General features: G+C 40.3%; 1 pseudogene; it reads left to right on the plus strand.

The window, feature by feature from the left end:
• LOC121482100 overlaps positions 1-4,416 on the plus strand; it is a 31,506-nt pseudogene extending 27,090 nt beyond the window's left edge.
• The last annotated feature ends 3,425 nt before the right edge of the window (positions 4,417-7,841 follow it).

Below are 7,841 nucleotides of genomic sequence, written 5' to 3' on the forward strand. Positions count from 1 at the left end.
AAGCCATGCTGATGAAATATAGCATATAGGTCCTAAATTTTTTTCCTTAGATTTATACCTAGGGATATAATTTTTGGCTATTATTATAAATGCTATTTTTTATTTCAAATTCGATTTGTTCATCCCTAGTATATAGAAATACAACTTATTTTGTTTCTTGACCTTATCGTCTTGAAACCTATTAAAACCACCTGTTAATTCTAGGAGGGTTTTTTTTTTTTTAAGTTCCTTTGGTATTTTCTTTTTTTTTTTTTTTAATTTTTATTTATTTATGATAGTCACAGAGAGAGAGAGAGAGAGAGAGTCACAGGCAGAGGGAGAAGCAGGCTCCATGCACTGGGAGCCTGACGTGGGATTCGATCCCGGGTCTCCAGGATCGCGCCTTGGGCCAAAGGCAGGCGCTAAACCGCTGCACCATCCAGGGATCCCTCCTTCTAGGATTCTAATCATGACATGTATTAGATCATTTGGTATTAGTCTTGGAAGTTTGAGTTTCCTATATCCCTGCAGATGCCCGTCTCTCATATTTTGGGCCAGTAGTTTGCTCTGCAACCTCAGCTCTCAGATGGCTCCAAAAAAAGTTGTGAATTTGAAATTATTGCTTTTTCATTTTAAGAGTAAGAGTGATGCTCCTTTGAGCTCATTTGTATCACAAGGCGGAAGCTGCAGTTAGAACGATGTCTTGGAATATGCTAATCCAGTCATATGCCTTCGTTTACAAACGAGGATGCTGAGGTACAGAAAAGGGAAGTGAGTTGCATAAGTCCAATTCTCATCACAATGAAAGTCACTTACTTTGTACCTCTCTAAGCTGTGGTTAAATGCCTATTCCCCATTGGAGAGGGATTCTAGACTAGTTTCTCAGGTGATTCAGTTCACAATTTAGAGTAGTCTATGGGGAAGGAGAAAAGGTTTCAGGGGCCAATGTGAGGGCATGCAGCCAGATAATAGGGTGCCTTTAGTAGGTGCCCAGCAGTGAGACATTAGAGTCTAATAGAGAAGACAAGTAAAAAACTACAGTTGTTTTCTGACTGGCCCAAGTGACTCTAAAGATAAACCACATCACATTATTCCCTGTCTTAAACTCTTTATTGGCTTCCTCTCAACTCAGAATGAGATCCAACTCTCCAACACACCTACAAGTCCCCACAGTATCTGGCCTTTACCTCCTTTTGCCTTCACCCATGAGGTCACAGTGGCCTGTCCTATTGGATCACTTGAGCCAAGGTGTCTAGACCTGTGAGTTATGCTTTTTCCTCGACCTAGAATGCTCTCCTCCCTAACCCTTTCCACAGATGGTTCCTGTTCAGCTTTCAGGTCTCAGAGTAAACTCTTTGCCTAATCATTCATTGCCCCTTGGCTTTTATCCCTCTACAACCTTCATCTGAATTTTTAATTATGCACACACATGTCCTTGTTTGCTGCTTGTGTGTCTTTGGGGGCAATGGCAGGGTCTACTTGATTCACCTGTATACCTCCAGATTTTGGTATTGTTAAATAATACTGATGATTGCAGCATTATGTGTTATGTGAGAAGGTGGAGATGTGGTAGCAAAGATGGGTACAGAGTAGGTAAATATGCCCTCACCTGACATAGAAGAAGAAATGAAGAGTGCTAAGGACCCATCTTGCTACCAAGCTCCTCAGGGACCTTACTTGCCATCAGTAATGGCTACTTTTACACTTCTCCCCCTGGCACTCGTGAAACTTCATCTCTCATAACACAGTTCAAAGGGAAGCCCCCGTGAGAACTTCTTCCCTCTAAAATCATTCATTTTCATGTGTGTGTATAGTTTTTGTTTATACTGTTGGTAGAGCAGGCAGCACATTTCACACTTGCTAGTTGCCTAGAGGCTTGTACCTTCGTTAGTTTAGAACTCCTCTGACGGAGGATCCCTGAGTGGCTCAGCAGTTTAGCCCCTGCCTTCAACTTGGGGTGTGATCCTGGAGTCCCAGGCTCAAGTCCCACATCGGGCTCCCTGCATGGAGCCGGCCTGCCTCTCTCTCTCGAATAAATAAAATATTTTTTTAAAAAAGAACTCCTCTGGTAGAAGGGGCTTTGTTTTGTGTGTCTTTTATTTCAAACCATCTCTGGTACATAACAGTTCTAGTAAATGGCAACTTCTTCTAGAGTCTCTTATGGTTTGTTTCCCTTTCTCCTTTTGCTCTTTTCCCCCTTCCCATGTGTTCATCTGTTTTCTTTCTTAAATTCCATGTATGAGTGAAATCATATGGTATTTGTCTTTCTCTGTCTGACTTATTTCACTTAGCATAATACACTCTACCTCCAACCACGTGACCGTAAAAGGCCAGATTTCATTTTTGATTGCTGAGTAATATTCCACTCTAGGTATATGTGTGTGTGTGTGTGTGTGTGTATATATATCACAGTCACAGCTATATATATATATATATATATATATATATATATATATATATCACATTTTTTTTTATTAAATGGCAACTTAAGTGGCTCTGAATCCAGAATTTTGGCAAATTCATCTGTACTTTCCCAGAAAAATCAGACAAAGCAGTAGATTGCTATAGGGCCTTTGAAAATAAAAAGTGTCTGATTTACGTGGAAATTCAGGCTGAGCATATAGAATGAGGGCTAATTAAAGGAAAAGGCCATTTAGGATTCTAGAATATTCTTTTTTTTTTTAAAGATCTCCTTTTTAAGTAATCTCTGCACCCAACAACGGGGCTTCAACTCATAACCCTGAGATCAAAAGTCACACACTCCACCTGACTAAGCCATGCACCCCAAGATTCTAGAATATTTTCAAGTAAGCATAATAATAATACTTCCAAGATCATATTTAACTCCCATTGATTGCCTAAAAGGACTTTCCAGATAGAAGAAATCTTGTCACCTAACAAATGAGTAAAAACTAAGTGCATTTAGGTACAGTGAGGTAGAAATTGCTTGAATCCTTGGGCAGTGTAGAGAATACATTTGCCTTATAACTTCATCAGTGGGAATGACTGACCTAAAATCCCATGCTTTTAGAGAGTAAAAAAGGTAAATATGATCAGATCAGGTCCAAATATCATGGAGGGGTAGGGAATGAGGTTGACTAAGTGAGCGGCTCTGTCCATAGGTAATAGGGCAGCTTGCTTTAAAACTGAGGGAGCTTCTAGGGCTCCTCAGACCTCCCCAACTTTCTTCTTTTTCTGTCTGTCTCTCTACACCCCCACTAAATAACAGTCACTGCATTCTATTCATTAATTCACCTGACAAACATTTACTGGAAAACCTTGCCCAACTGTGTGCCACACCCTGAGCTGTGACTGAGGAGTCATCAGGTGCTCCTTGAGCAACCAGAGGATAGACTGCAGTGGGACTCACCCTCCCTCTTGTCTGAGGCCTTCTGTGAACTGCAGTCTAACTCCAATTATTTGAATAACCCTTTGCCATAAAAGGTAACTTTGACAGCTTTCAGGGATTAAAATATGGATATCTTTTGGGGGAGACGGACATTATCCTGTCCACCATACTCTAGAAGAAATGATAGGAAAAATCTTTGTGATCTTAAGTTGGAATGAGCCTTTAAAATTCAACACATGACCTACACGACCTACAAAAATGAATAAATTAGGCTTCATCAAAATGAAAACTTTTCACTCTGCAAATTAAAAATAATTATCAATAAAATGAAAAGGCAAGTCATAGACTGGAAGAAATGTCGCAAAAGATATATCAAACAAAAGACTTCTATCTAGGAGCTGTAAAGTAGTCTTACAACTCAATAATAATAATACAACCCAATTTTTTTAATAGGCAAAAAACTGAAAATTGAAATGCTATTTCACAAAGATGTACAGATGGAAAAAGCATATGAAAAGATGTTTACATCGTATGCAATTAGGAACCTGCAAATTAAGACCACTTCACACCTACTCGGATGGCTGTAATGAACAAAGGGTGCCATACCAGGCTGGGCAGGCGGGGAGGCTGGTGGGGGTATGGAGCAGCTCACTGTCCTATACTGCTGGAGCAGTGTCAAAGGGAATGGAGATTTTTTGGCGGTTGCTGTTGGTTGGGGCCGTCCCGCGTCTAAGGCAGGAAGATTGTGCCCGCAGAGAAGACGAAAAAGTCGCTGGAGTCAATCGACTCTAGGCTCCAACCGGTTATCAAAAGTGGAAAGTACGTGCTGGGGTACAAGCAGACCCTGAAATGATCAGACACGGCAAACAAAACTGGTCATCCTGGCCAACAACTGCCCGGCTTTGAGGAAATCCGAAATAGGGTGCTACACCATGTTGGCCAGAACTGGTGTCCATCACCACAGTGGCCAGAATATCGGACTGGGCACAGCATGTGGGAAATGCTACAGAGTATGCACACTGGCGATCATGGGTCCAGGGGATTCTGATATCACTAGAGGCATGCCAGAACAGACTGGGGAAAAGTAAATCCGCAAAATTTTTCTTTAAAAAAACTGGCCAGAGCTTGTTTTAAAGAAAAAAATAAAATAAAATAAAATAAAATAATAAAATAAAATAAAATAAAATAAAATAAAATAAAATGGAATGGAAAGGAAAGCCATTTGCCATTTCTTCAGAAATTAAACATATAGCCCTTCCATATGATCTAGTCATTCCACTTCTAAATATTTACTCAAGATAAATGAAAGCACACATCCATACAAAGACTTGTACACGAATGTTCATTGCAGCTTTATTTGAAAAGCCAAAAACTGGGGGCAACTCCAATGTCCATCAGTAGGTGAATGGGTAAATAAACTGTGCAATCTCTATACAAGGGAAAGTTACTCAGCAATAAAACAAATTATTGACACACGAGACACTGATGACTCTCAGAATAATTGTTCTGAGTGAAAAAAAAAGCCAAACCAAAACTATATACAGTATGATCCCATTTTATGGAATTCTATAAAATGCAAATTAATCTGTAGAACCAGAAAGCAAGTAAAGATCGCCTGGGTATGGAGGAGGGTGGCCAGGGAGAGGTGAGAAGGAGATGAGAGGAAGCAAAAAAGCATAAGGTAACTTTTGGAAGCAAGAGAAGTGTTCATTATCTTGACTGTGGTCATGGCTTCCCAGATGTATGTAAAAACTTTGTACACTTGCAATATGTACATTTTATTTTATGTCAATTATACCTCAATAAAGTTGTAAAAAATTAAATAGTCAACAACAACAACAACAACAACAAGGAGCAATCAAGACAGAAAACCAGAGTCCTGGGTTTGGTAGTGCAGAGGTCACTAGGGGCTTCTGCCAGAGTGATTTGGGTGAATGAACAGACAGCCGGTCAGACTATGGTGAGCAGAGTGAATTTCTGTTTCTAGAATTTTTGCAGATTGTGTATTGCCCAAAATGCTCACTGCAACAAAAATACACAGAAATGATGCGTATATTTATGCTCTTAAGCAAACCATTGCTGAATCTACACACAAAAAAGAGAAATTCCCAGGAAAAAAAGGAGAAACCCCAAAAGAATGAAATATGGTGGTAGACAGAAACCATAATATACCAGTGATCACAATAAATGCTCACTGATTAAACTTTCTAGTTAAAAGTTAGTGAAAGGGGCATCTGGGTGGCTCAGTCAGTTAAGCATCTGCCTTCTGCTCAGGCCATGATCCCGGGGTCCTGGAATCGAGCCCTGCACACCATTGAGCTCCCTGCTCATTGGGGAGTCTGCTTCTCCTTCTGCCCCTCCCCCACTCATGCTCCCACTCTTTCTCTCTCTCTCAAATAAATAAATAAAATCTTTTTAAAAAGTAAATAAAAGTGACTGAAATAGACGGGATTTTGAAAGCCCAGCTACATGTGGTTTATGAACAATATACTTAAGGGGCATAGAGAGATTGAAAATAACGGAATGGAAAAACTGGGAAAATAATAACCCAAAGAATTCTGGTATAGGTCTATTAATATTAGAGAAGATGGCTGTGAAAGCAAAGACCTTTATTAGGGATAAAAAAGGTTACCATGTAGTAATCGAGCCACTCACCAGGAGGGTACACCATCATAAACTGGTTTATGCACCTACTAACATATGCTGAGATACGTCAATCAAAAGGTGACAGAGTTAACAATAAATTGACAAGTGCACCACCTTTGTGGTTACATTAAATGTTAAAATCACCCTTCTCTTAATAGCAGATGAAAAACTGGTCAAATTACTGAGGATTAACAGTATTAATTAGGATTTAGCAGTTAACAAGCTTGAGCTAGTGAACACTTATCAAACCCTGCATGATCTTATTAGAGAATACACATTCTTTTCAAATACAGGGGACATTTATTAAATAAAACCTGTGTTATGCCATACAGCCAGTTTCAACTAATTTCAAAGAATTGGTATCATAGACCACACTCTCTGATTGTAATTAAATATGAATCAGAAACACAAAGATAATTAAAACACACATTTAAATAAATCATGGGGGCAGCCCAGGTGAGTCAGCGGTTTAGCGCCGCCTTCAGCCCAGGGCCTGATCCTGGAGACCGGGGATCGAGTCCCACATCGGGCTCCCTGCATGGAGCCTGCTTCTCCCTCTGCCTGTGTCTCTGCCTCTCTCTCTCTCTCTCTCTCTCTCTCTGTGTCTCTCATGAATAAATAAATAGAATCTTAATCAATCAATCAGTCAATCATGGGTCAAAGAGCAAATCATAATGGCTTTTAGAAAAACAAAATACAGGAGAAAGTCCGAACACCTTGCCCTAGCGTTTGAAGCTTCATATAGTTACAAAAACATGACAATTAGGAAGTGCCAGGACTGTGACAAAAATAAAGTTTCTCTGCTTAAGAACATTCAAATTTGACCCGCCACTCACTCTCACAAAAAATTTAAACAGGGATCCCTGGGTGGCTCAGCGGTTTGGCCTGTGCCTTTGGCCTAGGGTGTGATCCTGGAGTCCCCGGATCAAGTTCCACATCGGGCGCCCTGCATGGAGCCTGCTCCTCCCTCTGCCTGTGTCTCTGCCTTTCTCTCTCTCTCTCTCTCTCTCTGGCTCTCATGAGTAAATAAATAAAATATTTTAAAATTTAAACAAAAAGAATACTTTTGCTTCTAGATTTAATCCCTAGGCCATCCCTCCAGGGTAACCATGGAATTACATGGATTCATGCTGAGAAATTACTTGAGGATTACTCCTATGCCAAGTCAGGAGGAAAAGATTCTTTCTTTAGAAGATTTAGAACCTAATATTCAACCAAATCAAATGCTTTTTTAAAAAGACTTGTGCTCTTCATATTTCAGCATTTGTACACTTTAAGGAATTTTAAACCTGCTATACCAATGCACTTGCTGAGACAACACCAATTTTGTAATCTGGAAAAATTATTTTTTGTATTTTTCTGCAATTTTCTTTTATTTTCATTGAAACAGAGTGAGACCTCTTGCCCAAATAACCTGGAATTTAAAGAAAGGCTTGATCATTAAGAAGACCCAGCCAGGGAGTCTAGTACCTTGGCCTTAGTCCATCCCCTTATGGGCAGTGTTCTGGGAGGTGATACTGAACAGAGGTAGGCACAGGAATTTTGGGATAGTCATTGTCCAGAGCATTGGCCTTTTGGAACTTGGGTTTTGGAGCTCTCTGGGCTTGAAGCATGTGAGTATTGATGCCACTATGAGTCTATAAGTTTATGTCGAGCTATGACTGGCTAAAAGGACTGCTCACATGTTCTATCATTGGGGTGTCCGTTCCTGATTTCATAACTCAGTTGGCAAGATGAGGGAGTGGACATGCTCCAAAAGCAGCACTCACTGAGCAGTAGCTGTAGCTGGCCTTCATTTTCTCTCCTTCCCGGCAACAGGCCTCTGTGCTTGCCAAGGCACGTTCACATCCACATCTTGCTCATCCTC

The sequence above is a fragment of the Vulpes lagopus genome, chromosome 24, assembly GCF_018345385.1.
Source record: "Vulpes lagopus strain Blue_001 chromosome 24, ASM1834538v1, whole genome shotgun sequence".
Taxonomy (NCBI): Eukaryota; Metazoa; Chordata; class Mammalia; order Carnivora; family Canidae; genus Vulpes; species Vulpes lagopus.